Genomic DNA, 17,819 nt, shown 5'->3' with positions numbered 1-17,819 from the left:
GCCATATCTCAGTGCTGCCCACCATTTTTTTTCAGATTGTGGTAGCAAGATGGCTGTCAGCAGTTTTAGCAGAAGGAAAAAAAGGCCGCTCTCCCAACAGTTCAACAAAAGTCTCAGAATTGAGTTTCACTGTTTCTGATTGGTCTTCTCTGGATAACTTGCTCCTCCCTGAACCAATCCCTGTGGCCAGGCAAGTGCGATGCTCTGATGGGCCATCCTGGATCAAATGCCCACCCCCCGAAGAAGCTGGGTTAGGGTCTGCCCCTCCCAGAGCACAAGGACTGAGAATGAGGGAAGGTGGATGTTCCCCGGGACAATCTGGGAACCGTTTGTGAATGGTGGGTGGGCGAAAGTCAGGATGTCCAATATAGTAGGTTTTAATCAGTGTACTCAGCGAATGAATTAACAGACAAATGAGCAAACGAGAGCGTGCTGCTGATTTTGTGAGCTGGTTATACAATATCTGGAGTGGGGTTTTAACAGATGGAGCTTTTACAGAGAGGAAGGATAAAAGAGAGCCTTGAAATCAAGTCATATAAGGATGACATTAAATTAGCTGAAATATTTAACAAGAGACAGCAGACATACGAAAGCTGTTTACAAATGTCTGAAGGGCATTCATAGGATGGAACATTCTGGGTCCCTACTTTGTGTCATAGGTGCTGGGCTAGACACTTTGTCACCCCACTTTTATTTTCGTTTTATTATTATTATTATTATTTTTTGGTGAGGAAGATTGGCCCTGAGCTAACATCCATTGCCAATCTTCCTCTTTTTGCTTGAGGAAGATTGTCCCTGAGCCAACATCTGTGGTAGTCTTCCTCTATTTTATATGTGGGATGCTGCCACAGCATGGCTCAATGAGTGGTGTGTAGGTCCATGCCTGGGATCCGAACCCGTGAACCCTGGGCCGCTCATGCGAAGTGCACAAACTTAAGCACTACACCACCAGGCTGGCCCCTATTTTATTATTTTTTTATTAGACAACTAATTTATATTCATTATAGATAATCAAAAAAATGCAGAAAAAAGAAAAATAAAAGTCCTCCCATAATCTTATCAACTAGGGCTAATTGCTGTTAATATTTTGGTGTATATTCTTTCAATCTTTTCTCCCTATTTATAGCTACATTAAAAAAGAAATCTTATTGAATCTTGGTAATTGTGTTTGTCAGAGAAGGAAACTGGCTGCAAGAGGTTTGGAACTTGCCTGAGGTCCCAAACGTAGGCACTAGAACTCTAGGGCCAGGATTCTGTCCACACGTGTCAGCCTCAGCAGCCCTCTCTCGTTTCTGGGTCTCTGATTTATTTACCTGATGCAGAACCACAGTCTGGGTACTAACCGATAGAGTTTTACTGCTGTTCTGTTCTGAGAATCTTGATTTCATCACTCACTGTGGATTTACTCACTCATCTTCATGTATTCAGAAAATATTTTACTGGGTGCTCTCTGGGTGCTGGGGGTAGGCCAGTGAATGAGGCAAGGCCCCCCTCCTCCTGGAGCTGACAGTCCAGCTGAGTTCCACATCATTTGTAAATGGTTAAGTGACAGCCCCTAGGGATGTTCAGATTTGCAATACTGCCGATTACTCTAGTCCCACACCTGTTTCAGGAAGAAACCAGCAAAGCAAAGAGGAAGCACCAGAGCCAGAAAGCTGGATGGTCTAGTTTTATACGTGCCCTCTGCCTGAGACTCCTCTCCTAAAAGGAGTGGGTGTGTGGCGAGGGGTGGGAGGCCCAGGGTAGGCTGTCCTCACCCTCCCAGGGCTGGCTCTGCTGGATGAACCGGAGTGTGACCCTATTTTCTGAACCCCAGATGAGAATCCCTGGTATGAAGCAGGGTTAGCTGAGCAGAAGGAGGGAAATGCGTATTGCTTGAATGCAGCCTATTGAGGTGCTTTCGCATGGCTCCCCTTTCCCAGGGAGGAAGCTATTATTATCTTCATTTTGCAGATGAGGAAGCTGAGGCTCAGAGCTGTGATTTGAGCTCAGGTCCATCTGATGGCTCCACATCCTGTGAGCTCCCTCTTCATGCCCCCCTGATCCAAACATGTTTGAGGAGTGGGGCTTGAAAAGGTTCTGAAACTTCAGGTGATTTGTTAAGTTTCATTCCATTCACTTATTTAAAAAAGTATTTATTGAAGGCCTAGGTTCAGAAACTGTGTTAGGTCCTGGGACACTGGGTGACAAGACCAACAAGGGCTCCTGCTCCCAGGGAACTGGCAGTCTGAGTTAAATCATTGCAAGAGCAATGAGGTTTCTGCACAATCCTTTGTTCAGTGATCCATTCAGCCGCGCACAAGGATGTATCAAGGATGCTTTGAGTTGCGAGGGACAGAAAACTCAGTTCAAATTGGATAATTGATAGGAGCAGTTGAGTGGTTCGTCTAACCCTAAAGGGGAGAGGTATGTAGGTTTCAGGCACACTTTGATAAGGGCTCTAGCTTCATTTCTTTGTGATTCTTCGGGCTCTGCACTTCTGTCTTTTGTTCTCAGGTTGACTCCCTTCATGGTAGTAAGAAGGCTAATAGCAGGGCTTCTGCATTGCACTGTTTGATGCCAAGAGACACCACATGGAATACGCATGCTGTAAGAAGTGTAGAGAAGAGCTGTCCAGTGTAGTGGCCTGGCTGCCAGCACATGCTTGTTAGTCCTCCTCTAGGGAGAAAGAGCTACCGGTCCCAGCCCAGAGCCATTGAATCACATTTCTGAGCTTCCCTCTGATTGGATCATCTCAGGGCACACACCCATCTCTCAGCCAATCACGATGGCAGAGGAAATGAGATACCACTGATTGGCTTAGACCACTTGGGACCCACTCCTGGAGTTGGAGATGAGGTCTGAATGACTGAAGGATGCTCCCTGGTGGGAGAGGAATGGAGTAGATGTTGAGGGGGCGGTGTGTAGGATTTGGGTATAGAAAGATGAGGAAGGCATTACCTCCTCTTTTGAATAGCTCATGTTCTAGTGAGCTTTGTGAGATGTTGGCAATGATCAGAGGAAGGGCGTTTACATTTATTGAATGCTAGGCACTTGAGATATGTTTTCTCAGTTAGCTCTTATCATGCCCCTGTCAAGTAAGTATTTCCGTTTTACAGATGAGGAAACAAGTGCAGAAGATATGTTGCTTGCTGGCTGTCACACACCTAGGAGGAGAACCCACCTAGGAGGAGAGCAGGTGTTTTGAGGGTGTGGATCCTGCATTCCTTCCTCCTTTTTGTGATGGTTGTAGAGAAAATAGATCGTTAACAGAGACCCTACAAAGGTTCATCTAATGACTCCTCTAAGATATCTAATCAGGATCTTGGGAATAGTTACTGCTTTTCATTTCAAGCTTTTATTAGAGGAATCCTGCCTGCTTTTTTTTCCTTTAACTCTAGACGGGAGGAAAACTCCTCTCTCAGATCCAGATAAGCAACAGATAATTGAACGAGCTTCTGAGAAAAGCAGAACCATTGTCAACTCACAATGCATCAGAAGAGACGGTTGCATTCAGATAATTTTACAAAATTGACTTCTCTCTCCTTTTGACTTTGTTGCCTGGGGCTGCCATTCAGTTTTAAAATAATAGAGTAACTATTATGTAATCGTACACAATGCCTCTTTCCCCTGGGCTCAAGTAAACTCATGTGTTCAAAATACAGAATACATTTTTTGGTAAAGAGTTTATGATTCCTAAATCATAATGCCAGTATGATTCCTAAATTAAACTGCCAAAATGAGGGCAAACAAGCTGGATCTTCTGATTTTCTCCAGACTCCGTAGAGACATAACATCCAATAGAGCAGGAGATGATTTGCCAAAAAGCATTTGTGTGCTGGTGGCAAGGTGTCTGTGTTTGTATTGCTCCCTGCAGCCAACGTGCATGTCTTGTGCTTTGCTGCCAGGTGAAAGAGTATGGATCTCCTGACCTCATAGATCTCCTGACCTCATCAATCTCCTGACCTCACTTACCTCCACCCCATCAGATGTAATTTCTTCCTGGGAGAAACTAACAAAAATAAGGAAATGAAAACAGTGATTGGTGACAAGTTGGTGCATAAGGTTTCCATCTTAGATGCTGGACTTTCTGAGTTCTTGAGTCTGCTTTTCTTTTCTTTTTTTTCCTCCAGATTATTACTGATAATAATTAATTTACCTACCCACATTTCTATTTCTATTCTAGGTTGTCTACTATGGTTTGGGTCTTGGGGACAGAGAGTTGAGCAGAGCGTAGTCTCAATTACTAATAGCCTTCAGTGGCCCTCCTCTAACCAAGTATCCTCCCAGTCTGTCCACACCAGTATAATTTTTTGGTTCTCATTTACTCTGGGCCTGGCAAACTTGTTAAATTGGACCTTGGGAAAGATGTGAAGACGAGAAGGACTTGAGGGTCAAGTGCATGCCTTAAGTGTCAGGTAAACACCAGAAACACAAGCTTGCTGGGCTCATCTTGATGAGCCTAGAGAGTGACCACTGTGGTTGTTATTAGGGCTGGTATTTAGGGGTTCTTTGTTAACTGCAGTGTAACCTAATTCATCCTGACCGTTGTGACCACCACTCTCATGGAGGCGGCAGGATTCATGGAGCCTGGCCAGCTTGCGTGTGCATGTGTGTGTATGCGTGTATGCATGCAAATATATGTTTGCATAGGTGTGAATCTTGATGCCTCTTCGACAGTGGTTCTCAAACTTGTTTGCACATTAAAATCATCTGGAGGTCTTTTAAAATTCCAAAGCCTGGGCCATACGCTAGACGAATTAATTCACTAACTTTGGGGGTGGGACACAAGCGCTAGTAGTTTTTAAGCTCTCCAGGTGATTCCAATGTGCAGACAAATTTAAGAACCACTGGTCTATGAGAATTATAATAATAACATTATTACTATTATTTGAAGAGGAGTAGGGATAATGGTAATGACGTGGTTCTTGCCACATTATCAATTACCCACTGCTGCCTGTATGCCATGCAGTGTCCTGGGTGTATAACAAACATTATCATGTCTAATTTGCATGGTAATCCTGCAAGCCAGCTCTGTAGGTGGTTGGAGAAGGAAAGGAGGGGGTCATATCTTTTAAACTGCTGTCAGCTACAGAGTTGCTTAAGCTAGATTGTCAGGTCAAGTCCAGAAAGAGAGAGTTTTTGGGCTCATCTTCTTGATCCCAGAGTGACCACTGTGGTCATGTTTGGGGCTGAGATTTAGGGGTTGTTTGTTACCACAGCATAACCTGGCCCATCCTGACGGTTGCAACCATCCTTTTAATAACTGCAATGGATTCAGGAGTCGATATGCAAAAGCACAGTTTGCAAAGTTATAAATTGAGGGTGAGTTTATTTTGGCTTGTGGCTTGGAAAGAGAATTGAGCGTAGTAAACCAGGCTATTAATCTTGGGTTGGTTGATTCATCCATCAAAATCACGCTGTACGTGTTTCAAGGAATCAGGTTAAATAAATTGATGAAACATTACCTTGTGTTTTTGTAGCGCTTTTCTCAATGGGGTACATGGTGCCATACAAACCTCATACCATTGCTAGTCTTTTTGGTACATCCTAGAAAGACTGTCAGGTGTGAATAGGGCTGTGTGTTACTGCAAAGTAAAAACAGGAAATAGTTTACATTGAAATGCTTGTTCAACATCCTTAGAGATGCCTGACTGGCATCTTATTGGGAAGGTAGGATTTTGGTGGGGAAATATGAGAGTGTTGGAAAGGGTGTTTGTAGCAGAGGGAACAGCATGGGCAAGGCACAATAGCAGGAAATAGTATTTATAGGAACTCTGTAGGCAGTTTAGTATGACTACCAAGAAAGAAACCATTCTCCACTTTTATGGGTGATTGGAAAGTCTTATAGAACCTGCATTTCCACTTGTTTCCTCGTCATTCAGCACACACATCTAACACTTTCTTTTTCATCTTTGGAAGAGATTTGTGTGTAATGAAGGGCAAATAAGGATCATGCTTTAATTGGTCTCCTATACCCTGGGGGATCACACCAGACATCATACCAAATGTTGCACCCTGCTTATGAGTAGAAATGTTTTACAAGACTCTGTTGACACTCAGTGATCTAGACTCACCTTTGGAAATGAACTCAGCAGTTCTCTGACAGTGTAGACAGGAACCCCTGTGACCTTCACTCTGGGCTTAGAGTCTAGGCCTGGAATTGTGCTCCTGCGAGCCCCCTCTGGGCCCCTCTTGGCTCCTCCGTTTTCCTAAGTGTAAAATGTTGGCCTGAAGGTGAATTGCAAGGCACCTTCCCCGTATAAAATTCATTCAGAAACTGATGCAGTCAATCATTAATACAAGTGGCCTATTAGATAAAAATGCCATAAATGCTGAAATGGACTTTCAGCGTTTCTCCAAGACACCTTGGAGAGATGCTTCTTCTCCAAGTTCATCTTCTCCAAGTTCATGGGTTTAGACAAGACCAGAGCTTGGGCACGGTGACTTTCTCCTGCCCGCCGTCCTCTGTGCATTACACCTGAAGGAGGCATGCCTTCTCATTAAACCTGTGTTCTAATATGAAGCCAGCATAAGGATTTTAGAGAGGAAGCTGGCTCAACCAGGAAAGCTTCTTAACTTGGACCATATTGGATGGCTCTTGGAAAGGTTTTTTTTTAAACCTTATGCAATATCATTTTTTCGGTAGCTTCAAAACTCAAAACTGTGAGGACCTAAACCTTTACACACTCTTTACTTGTGTTTGGCATACTCATTGTTCTGTCTAAAGCTCTGTATTTCATTTGTTGGGTCACAAAGCTAGTGACTTAATTATTTTGGCTACTTTGGGGAGGGTTTCAATCTCATCTCCTCTGTGTTGCTTATCTGATTTCCTGGCTCTAGGGCTGTGGCCACCAGGGGCATTCAGAGTATGATTAAGGCCCTAGGCCTGGTTAACTCAGGCTGGACTCGTGCCGTCTCTCTGACCAGCTGCAACTGTTTGGGTGCATGCCTGTGCCAGGCTCTGTGCTGGCACTGGGAGTGCAGTGGTGACCACACAGCATGGCCTCTGCCCTCCTGGAGCTAACAGGTTCAAGCAGGTCCACAAAGTACAGTTACAATTATGTTATGTGCTGTAAACAAAAAGCACAGGGTCCTGAGCGCTCTCACAGCGAGGGATCCAAGCTGGTTTGCTCCAAGTTCAAATGCATGGACATGCTGAAGAGCTCAGGCAAGCAGTTGGGGGCTGAAGGCATTAAGAGCAGGATGCGACCCCGAATGCAAGAGAGGACCAGGTGAAGGGTTGGAGATGAAGCCCACAGTCAGCAGTAGGGTCCGCTGATTTGATAAAGTTCAGGACCAGGCCCTCCCTGGACATCTTCTCCTGCGTGCTCCCCTCTGACTTCCCAAAGCCAAAAGGAATTATTTTTATTTTAATAATTTTTATTAAAATTGTAATTTTCCAGGCCGCATGTCTGTGTCCTTCCTTTGGCAAGGGTGTGTTGCTTTGTATGGTAGGAAGGTGGCCTGCCATTCAGCCTCTGGGAGGGAAGGCTGTTTCCTGTCCCTCGTGTGGCCCTGGGTGGAATTGTGGATCAGATGATGAGTGAAAAGGTGTACCGCTCACCAGTTAGCCTAAGTGTGTGGGACTCGTCGTTCTTCATCCACAGCAGCAGGTCACAAGAAGGCTCAGACTGCTGAGAACAGGAACAGGTACCACCCTTGGTGCCCCTTTGTGCTCAAATTCACCAAAATGCTCATTGATTGAGGCAGTTAGTGGAGAAAGTCTATCAACTTGGGAATAGTTTAAGAGGTATGAGCTGGTGATTAAAAGTTCAAAGTAAACTGGCTTTTCTTCTCTGCATCATATTACCTCATTTTCTTTCTGCTCTGTGATTCTGTTTCCATTCGTAGAGTACCTACCCGCCAAAAAGCCTTCTATTCGCTTCTTCCCCCCCCCCCACCCCCACCCCAGGAAGATTAGCCCTGAGCTAACATCTGCCAATCCTCCTCTTTTTTCTGAGAAATACTGGCCCTGAGCTAACATCCATGCCCATCTTCCTCTATTTTGTACGTGGGATGCCTACCACAGTGTGGCGTTTGCCAAGTGGTGCCATGTCTGCACCCAGGATCTGAACCGGCAAACCAGGGCCACCGAAGCAGAACATGTGCACTTAACTGCTGTGCCACCGGGCTGGCCACTCTATTTGCTTCTTGACGCCCACCTTCAGGTTCACTCACATCTCCCTTGGCGCCTTCTTCCAGACCTCTTTCATTTTCTCCTGTCTACACACTTACCTGTTTGTATGCTTTCTTTTTAAACAAACAAAATTGTTCAGAATATTGAAGGAAAATTTAAAATAAATTATTCCATCTCTACTCTCATTCCGTTATCACTGAGTTTGAACTTCTCTGATTCCGTCTACCATTTCCCCATCAGGGTACGTATTTTATATTAATGGCATTCTGTTTATATTCTTTTGTATTTTGCTCTTTTAACTTCATATTCACAATTTTTCAATCAACAAATGTTAACTGAGCTCCTACTGTGGGCCAGGCTCGTTCTAGGGGCTGGGGATAGATTGTCAGTGAACAACCCAGACATAGATCTCTGTGATCCTGGAGCTGCCACCAAGTTCACAGAGAGAGACAATACACACAATACAGATTCTGTTAGGAGGTGATCACTGTTACGGAGCAAGCAATAGAGTTAAAGAAGGTGGGCAGTATTAATTTATAAAATATTTTCTCATGTCGCTATGATCCTCCTGTGTACTTAGTGGTTGTCTCTTATCCTTAATGTTGATAATTATAATTTATTTAGAACCTTAGGACTATCAACGTTAAATCTGGACAGGACTTATGAGTCACTAAGAGCAAACCCTTCATTTTTGAGGTGAGTTAACAAGTCCAGAGAAAAGAAATGACTTGCTCCAAATCATACAGCCCCTAAGTGGCCAAGCAGGGGCTTTTAAATTTTAATTAAATTGATTTTCATTAATTCTAAAGGCAGTTCTTTCAGGATCCTGCTGTGCTGTTTCCCTATTCTGGGAAATTTAATTTCTTTTTGGGTAATTTTTTTTTTTTTTATAAAGAATGCTGCAATGGGCAACTTTCTACTATTTGATTTGACAACTTTCTACTATCTTAATGAAGGTAGCAAGTGAACAATAGCAACAACAATAACAATAATGAATGATAGAAAGAGCTAATATTTATTGAGCACTTAAATTTGCCAGGCACTGTGCTAACTGCTTTATGTGAAATAACTTAATTCTGACAATGAGTGCCATTATTTTCCCTTTCTCTCTCTTTTTTTTGCTGAGGAAGATTTGCCCTGAGCCAACATCTGTGCCAATCTTCTTCTATTTTGTATGTTGAATGCTGCCATGGCATGGCTGTCGACGAGTGGTGCATGTGCATGCCTGGGAACTGAATCCGGGCCACCGAAGTGGAGTGTGCTGAACTTAACCACTAGGCAACAGGGCCACTTTCCTATTTTTTTACATATGAGAACATGAAGGGATTCATGCTCGGGTCTGTCTGAGTCTGAGCTCTCAGCCACCACCTAGAGCCTTCTAAGTTTGAATACTAAAACAGCAAATTTCAAAAACCAGGATATCAATATCTATCAATATTTATTTAACACTTAAGAGTTACAAAAGAATATTTACATATTAGGGTTAACAATATGTACTTGCTGTTTTTAGGGTAAAAAGTGGTCATGTATTAGCAATTTCATATGTTCATCTATTCCAGTTAATCCTCACAATAACAGTGAGCTAGGTGCTTATTGTGCCTATTTTACAGATGGCAGTCTAGTATTTTAGATGGAGTTTGGACCTTGGGTGATTTAATTAATGTTTGTAGAGAGAAGGAAGGAAAGGAGGGGTGGAAGGCAAGGAAGGTAGAGTGACATGCAAAGTAAACAGCTGCCAAGATTGGGGATCAAATCCTGGCTCACAAAGTGGTAGCTTTGTGACTGCCAGCAAAATACTTCAATTCTTTGTGCCTCAATTTTCTTATCTGAAAACTGAGAGTAATAAAATCTCTCTCATGATGTCATTATAAGGATTGAGTTATAGAATGGGTAGGAATCGTTTTGTTCAAAACTCGCAGAAACTAAGCCATGGATCAGAGAGGCATTGGTGATAGTAATTCCTTCTGTCATTATTATATTTCAAAACAAACTGCTTTCTCTTTCCTCTAACCATGATGTTTCTGTAAAACACACAAAAAATCTTTTTTAAATGGCATCAGTAAATTAATGACCTTGACACAATTAGGGATTCTCGTTCTTTACAGATAAAGTTTCCCTCTGATTCTGATGGAATGCCCTGTAAGGTGGGTGGAACGGCAGAAATTACCCTCTATTTGGGTTTCTAGGTCACAGTAGGTTGAGGTCCTGGGAATGGATGGCCTGCCCATCTGTTCCTCTCCCTTCCATTCCTGCCGTGCCATCTCAGATTTTATGACATCTCATGCCCTCCTTCAGGTGACCCCCTCCTGTGCCTGTGTATCTTGATGAGGTGGCCTAGCCACAGTGGAGGTGGGTAGGTGGGCAGAGGTAGTGAGTGGCTTTGATCACTGAGCCGTCCTGATGGAGTGGAGTCTGCTCTTTCTGTCTCCTTCACCACGGGGGCGTGGGGAGGCTCTTCTTCATGGAGGGGTGTGACTATCAGAGCTGGAAATGCCAAGTGGCTACTGAACAACACAACAGGCTAAAAGCGCTTTGTGGAAAAAGGGCAGCACGTCCTGAGCACACCCTCTTGGATTTTTCTGCAGCCAGCTTGTCTCTAAATGGGGCAGTGGGCTTTGGGCTGCAAACTGCTTACAGCATCAGTAAACCCCGTCCACCCGCCTATTCCTCTTGGGAAAAACTTTGCCTCCGGGCAGGGTTGGGAGGGAGAAGTGCAGGCTTGCAGGAAGTCTTTCTTTTCCTCTTTTTACCACTAAAATCTTGGCAAGAAAACAGGCTCTTTATTTCTGTCGCCTGTATCAGCAGCAGATTCTGAAATTGAACTCCTAGGCACCGTCCTGGCTTCGTCATACATCGCTTTTCCGGCTGCAAACAATTTTGCTTCTCTAGAAGAGGGGGACTCTAATAACGCCAGGTGGTGAATGGGCGGTGGGGAGTACACTTCTGTAGAAATACAGCTCGAGAGCAATACAAACAGAGAGAAAAAATGGGAAGCTTGTCAACAGGGAAGTGGTGTATTAAAACAGTTTACCTTTGTTAACACTGGAGAAACTTCTCCTTTAGTTTAACACTAGATTTGTGAAAGACTCTATGGCATAGCTGCATGGCAGAGTGTTATATAGCCTTTAACAATGACGTAGCTGAAATACCTTTATTAAAGAAAGGTGATTAAGATAGATCATGAGAGAGGGCCAGCCCGGTGGTGGAGTGGTTAATTTCACATGCTCTGCTTTGGTGGCCGAGGGTTCACAGGTTTGGATCCTGGGCATGGACCAAACACTGCTCATCAGGCCATGCTGTGGCAGCATCCCACATATAAAATAGAGGAAGATTGGCACAGATGTTAGTTCAGGGCCAATCTTCCTCACACACACAAAAAAAGAGAGCTCATGAGATGAAACAGCAGATTATAATTCAGTATATGAACCATTTTTATAGAAATATATGCATTTTCTTTATATAGATATAGACAGAGAAAAGCATTTGAAAGGGTATCCACATGGTGTGGGAGGTTGGGTCATGAGTTTTTTTTTCTTTTATTATTTTCTTCCTTTTCCTCATCTGTATTTTCAATTTTTTTCTGCAATCAAAATGTATTATTCACATAATCAGGGTGAAAAAAAGGTATAGGGGGCCAGGAACTTCCGTTTTGTTACCCAATCCTTCCTCATATTTACTGAGGGTCTTCTAGGGGCCGGGTGGGCACAGTGACACGTGTTGGAGTGGGCAGGGTAGCCCTGTCCTCTGCCTTCAAGGAGCTGATGTTTTAGTGAGAAGCTTTTTTTTAGTTAAAATATTTTTAAGCTACAAAATAAAAATAATTACAGGTTGCGATAAGTACTGTGAAGGAACACAAGCCAGCGATGTACTAGGGAATGACTGAAGGGAGGCTGGGGTTCGACTTTAGGAAGGGTGGTGGGGAGGACCCCTTTGATGAGGTGACCCTTGAACCTGGAGGCCGAGAAATGGCCCGGGGAAGCAGCCAGAAAGCATCTTCGAGGCACAGGGAAGGACCAGCAGATGCAAGGCTGTTCGAGCCCCCTGCCTCCCTGCAGGTCACTCAGAGGCCTGCGAAATTAGACCTGGAGCTGCCCGCCTTTGAGGAATGTGTTCCATTTGGAAATGTGATGGAGGCTCATAGATAGACCTTGTAACTCGGGAAATACGGCCATCAAGACAACTTTATGGTTCCTGAGAGATGGGCTATGTTTTGCTAAATAACAGGAGCACGTTGGGTTTGAGCTGTGGCTTTGTACTTGGGTTCTTTTTGAATAGCAGCTGTGATGCCATCTTTCAGTGCCAGATGAGCTTCGAGCCCTGCCTGGGGATTCTCAGGTCTCCTTCCTGTGTCCTCTTCTACATGCACTCAACTACCTCCTTAGATGCTCATCCGTAAGGCATGACCCTGGAGTCTTAGTGCTTAGCCTTGAAACCCTGGCTGGGGCAGAAATCTTTGGAAGGTGCCTCTTTTTTCAAGGATTCAGTACCTGTATTCATTCATTCTGTGAAGAGGAGGAGGGAAGCAGTTGATCAAAGTCCCTGAATGTTAGCTTGAGGACTAAACTGTTTACTGCAACAAAAACTATATGCCAGGTGCTTAAACATATTGAATGGTGTTATCTGAGTTAACGATGGCAGCAGCTATTCACAGAGCCCTCTCTAAGGGCACTTGGGCAATTCAAATCAAGGACCAAATAGTGTTCAGATCTTTTGACCCAGTAATTACAATCTAGGGAATTTGTGCTGAGGTCATAATTTTTTTTAATGGAGAGAAACCAAGAAAACAAAGGTATCTGTAACAGCAGTAATGCTCAATCATGGCATAGTGCTTTGGGGTTTTGAACGTATTTTCCCGTACAGTATTTTTATGAGAGCTGCCCAAAATTCCGGTGAAGTAGGTTCTTATGCCCATTTCACAGACAGGAAATTGAGGGTTAGAGAGACAAATGAGGGCCTCTAGCACATGTGTCAGTGGGTTTGCTCAGAAACTCAAGGTACTATGGTGAGAGTCAGAAAGCCTAGGGAGGGAACTGAAAATGATGATTGAACTTAATCTATGCCTAGTTCTGTCCCAAATGTTTTACAAATTTTATCTAAGTTAATCCTTACAACAAACTTGTGGAGAATCTGAGGCTCTGAGAAGCTGAATAACTTGTGTAAGTTATAGAACAGCTTTCACCCCCTGGCCAGGCGAAATCCAGAGCTTTGCGGCTGTTTTAGTTTTGCTTGATTGCCCTCTGCTTCACAAGAATGCATTACTGAATGAATGAATGAATGAATGAACGAAAGGATTATGGGAGTTAGGACTAGAGAACCAGCTTCCATACAGAATTAGACATCAGGATTCCCATGGGTGGTAGGTGCTTTTTCACAGCTCTGGAGTTTTGACATGCAATACGGTAGCCCAAGCTTCTCCCTAGAGAGTTGCAGCTTCGCTGGCCTTGAGGCCACACTTTTCCAACACCTTCATCTAAAAGCTCTCTTTCGTCGCTCAACTCATCCCTTGCAAAATGCCCGGAGCCGAATGAGTTTTGGGCAAACCAGGCATGCAGGGTGTGGACCTTTAAGCAACCGAAGAAAACCAAGCTATTTCAATATGATGAAATATTCTGCAGCCATTAAAATGATAAATGTGACTGTAGAAATATGAAAAAGTGTTGGGAAATAGTTGCACATAGCTGAAGATACCAAGGAAAGCAATACGCATTTTCATGGATAAAGGTTGGAGGAGAACTGGAATGAAAACTGTGTCAAGGTCTCGGGATCAGATGGTGTCACCATCCAGTTAGTCTGCCAAGCTAGGAACGTCAGGGTTATGCCCCACAGCTCCTGCTGCAGCTTCCTCCGGATTCAACTAGTCACAAACTCCTGTAGATTCTAGATCTGTAAGTATCTTAATGCTGGTGCCAGTTCTTCCTCCCCTCTGAGTTTCCTAACCCAGGCTCTCATTATCGCTCACCTGAACCCCAACAGCCTCTTCACTGGTCTGCTGGCCTCCATTCTCTTTCCCACCGTGGTCCATACTGGACATTGTGGTCAGAGTGATCTTGATACAAAACACATCTGATTATGTCTCTCCCTTGCTTAGAGCTTCTGTTTGCTTGTTGCCTTCAGAAGGCAAGTTCAAACTCCTTAGCGTGGCCTATTGTCCTTTATAATCTCACCACCCCAGTGTTACCCCCAGCATGTCATGAACTCCTCTTATTCTGCCCATGTGCCTTTTCTTCTCGGCCCTTCTCCCATCTCTTCAAGACCAAGCTCATCCTCTCTGAAGCCTTCACAACCAGCGGTCCCAGGGAGTGTTGGTTCCTCCACCCTCCTAAGTTACAGTGAATCATGCTGTGTTGTAATTGTGAGGCTGCAGCTCTTCCTCTCGCTAAATTCTAAGCCCCTCCAGGGTAGGGACCACCTGTCTTACTGTCCTGCACCTTAGACCCTCAGCATGGTGCCTACGACATAGTAGAGGTGCAAAAATGGTGTTGACTGAATGAATCAATGACTGAGTGAAACAATTTATAATGTTTTAAAGTTGATTTAGTAAAAAATAAAAATTTCAAGGAAATCAGCATTTAAAGAAAGGAACAGGATTTTATGAGATTTTCAGTAGGGCTCTTGACCCCAAAATGTTCAGAACCATTTATCTCCATGGTAATGATCTGCTCAGCAAACTGAAAATACCCCTGTGAGAGGTAACATTTACACTTTAGTGTTAATGAAAAAATCTGAGAGTTTTGTAACAGGATTAGGATGAGCTAGCTAGATGGGATGTTCTGTTTTTGTATGTCAAGAGGGAGCATTTATGTTTGAAGAGTAATGGGGGAATTAGGGAAATAAAGAAGATGCTGCGCCCTCCCTTGGCCGCATCCCAGTTCTCTGCCCACCAGCCATTTTTGCCCAGAGCAGACCCTAGAACAAAGTCTCATTTATCTGAAAGAGCTCTGCGTGGCCCAAGTCTCAAGTGGCGCCCGATTTCTGTTCTCAGACCGATCATTTAACACCTCCCAAGGGCGTCTCCGCGATACCATCGCAGGCCATAACGGTGCACCTCTCGGCTCTGGGGAGCCTGTCAAGCGCATCTACCGGGTCCGGAGTGGGAGTGAGGCTCAGTACCTAGCGGAGGGGGAAAGGCGTGCCCACCAGCCCTGCCATTCCAGGCGTGGGGGGGTGGGAGGGTCTGGCAATTAGGCTGGTTTCAGCTACAAAGCGTCCTGGTCTCCGAGTCCCGAGTTCCAGTTCCTGCCATTTCCGAGCTCGCTGACCTGAGGCAGGTCACCGCCAACTCTGAACCTGTTTTGCATTTGTAAAATGAGAAGGCTGCACGACCCGGACCCACCCAGGCACCGTCTCAGTGCGAAGGTGCTGCCCCTTTAAGGAGGGCGGGGGAGCGGAGGACGTGGCCGCGCCCCCTTCCTCTCCTCCCCGCGCCCGCCAGACCACCTGTCTCCGGCCTCGCCCCGCCTCCTTGGGGAGGGGCGGGGGCGCAGGGGGCGGGGAAGGAAGGCAGAGGATTTACCTTGCGGGGCGGGCGCGCGGCGCATGCGCACGGCCGGACAGGTCCGCGGCGCCCTCACTTCCTGGCATTCCTCCCTCCCCCTCCTCGCCGTTACCCTGTACATCCGGGTCACTTGCCCTCCCCGCTCGGAGCCGCTGCCGCTACCGCCGCCGCTGCCGCCGCCTGGCTCGTCGCGGCTCCGCTACAGGGGCAGGTGCGGAGGGGCTCCCGGTCCGGCCGCCGCCGCTGCCCCGCTCCGGGCCCGGGGCTCCCTCTAGCGCCGCTGAGGAGCTGCCGGCGCGGCTCGAGGAGGGCGGAGGAGCGGGGCTGGGAGAGGCTGGAGGCTCGCGCGGAGGGTGAGTGGTTTATTTTTACCCTTCTCCCCGCTTCCCTCACGCCCCTCGCTTGCCGGCTCCTCGACCCCATGTTGGCGGAGAGGCGGGGGCGGTGGGGCCCGCGCCGGCGCGGGGCTCCCTGGTTCCCCGGCGCGGAGGGCCCGCCCGCGGCCATCCCGGCGCGGCGGCGGCTGCCCCTCGGCCGCGCGGCCCGGCCCCCGCCCCCGGCGCCCATTCATTCGGGTCCTCCCGGCCGCCGCCTCCCCTGTCCCGCGCCCCGCCGCGCGTGCTCGCCGCCCCCCACCCCAAATCCTGCCGCCCCTGACCTTTGGCTCCCCGGCCCCCCTGCCCCGTCGGCGTCCCCCGGTCCCCGGAGCCCACCTCCCTTTGCTCCTCGCGGCCGCCTTTCCTCCCTCGCTCTCTCCGTGTCTCGTCCCCACATGCACACCCCCTTCTCCCGGGGACGCCGCCACCCCTGGGCACCCGGCCCTCCTGTCACCCGCGTTGAAGTTGGTGTCTTTATTGCCCCCCCTTCCACCTGTGCGCCCAGACCGTCCAACTTCTGTACTGCATTGACCTCTTAATTCCCAGCATTTGAAGCCCGGCCTCGCTGTCCTAGGGTGTGGTCTGAGTTTGTTTCCAAAACACACAATTTCTACTATAATTACCCCAATCTATGACTGTCAAACTGTCGTGGAAGTGGCACTTGCCTTGCGCGTGTATGTGTTTCTCTGGCTATTCTGGGCCATACCAAATATGATCTTCTATTTATTTATTTATTTTTTTTCCTGGAAGAGTACCTATGATGGATTAATTTTCTCCGAGTGTAAAATTTGGCAGAAGATTGTTCCTCTTGCTCCTCCTCCACATTCCTCCTCGCTCGGTTCCGTGACTGATTTGCAACATTACCTGTTAATACTGTTTGTTTCTGAGACTTTTTCTGGTCTCATTTGGCAACAGCAGTTATTGGGCATCCCCTGGGGTGCAGAATACTGATGGAATGCCTGAATTCTTGCAGTACCACAAAGTGCTGTTCTGGATAAAACAGAGATTTTTGGAATTTGTTTACACTTTTTTTTTCCCCTCCCGTAAATTTATTGAGTTTGCCATCTTTTTACTCCTTAATCTTTATGTGAGAAATGTCTGTCAGTCAATTTTGTGTTTGTATAATCTAGCAATTTGGCAGACTGACATTCCAGAGGAGAGTTTTGTATGTCTAGAGGAATTTCAATCATTTAGGTGTTTGGGGACTTAGTGCAAATCATTTTATGCTAATACACCTCAAGAAAAATACACTGATCCTTTTAATTCCTTAATTGTGTTTAATAATAGAAACAGAAGCTTTGTGTCTACAACAACTTGATAATTCGGCCTTATTTGATAGCCCATTTGTAAAGTGTTGCATTTAACTAAAACTGCCTGATCGGCATTTGTGAAATGAAATGACAGCACTTTTTTTTTTTTCCCATGTAACTTTCATAGTCCATAATGAACTCCAGGGAAAGGTCTTAGTCCTGAAGTACACCTACCTGCCTATCAGTACTATACAATTGTTATCAATAACAATAGCATTTTCGAACAGTCCTTTCTTCTGGGGGCTTGGGTATTAAAAAAGGCACTTGGCTGATTGTCCCCATTTAGGTTTTGGATAACCACTCTAGCAGTAAGATTTCTTAATTCAGTCAACATTGCAGTTTTTTGGTAGAACCATTTTGCTAGTGTTTTTTAATTTCCTTGAAACTTTAAGAGTTATGTAGCTGCCTCAGAGGAAACTCTTACTTTGTAAAATGTTACAGGATGTATAGTATGAACTCTAGGTTATTTGATAATTGGATAGAGGCTAGATTTTTCTCTCCTAAGAAAGGGGTTGATC

The 17,819-nt window shown here is 45.7% G+C and overlaps 1 protein-coding gene across 27 annotated transcripts in view; it reads left to right on the top strand.

Moving 5' to 3' along the window:
• The window catches only part of CYRIB (CYFIP related Rac1 interactor B), a 154,613-nt gene that overhangs the window by 47,356 nt on the left and 89,438 nt on the right, over positions 1–17,819 (top strand). Inside the window, exon 1 of one of the 27 annotated variants that reach the window (XM_070630951.1) lies at positions 15,589–15,967. The exons of 22 other annotated variants lie outside the window; for them this stretch is intronic. The gene's annotated coding sequence lies outside the window, so the exon portion shown is untranslated. Of the gene's footprint in view, positions 1–15,588; positions 15,968–17,819 lie in introns of those variants that run through there. 4 more of the 27 variants (XM_070630959.1, XM_070630962.1, XM_070630967.1 and 1 more) reach the window with 4 other exon arrangements.

The sequence above is a fragment of the Equus przewalskii genome, chromosome 8 (genome assembly GCF_037783145.1).
Source record: "Equus przewalskii isolate Varuska chromosome 8, EquPr2, whole genome shotgun sequence".
Taxonomy (NCBI): domain Eukaryota; kingdom Metazoa; phylum Chordata; class Mammalia; order Perissodactyla; family Equidae; genus Equus; species Equus przewalskii.
This window is presented reverse-complemented; position numbering and strand designations above follow the sequence as displayed.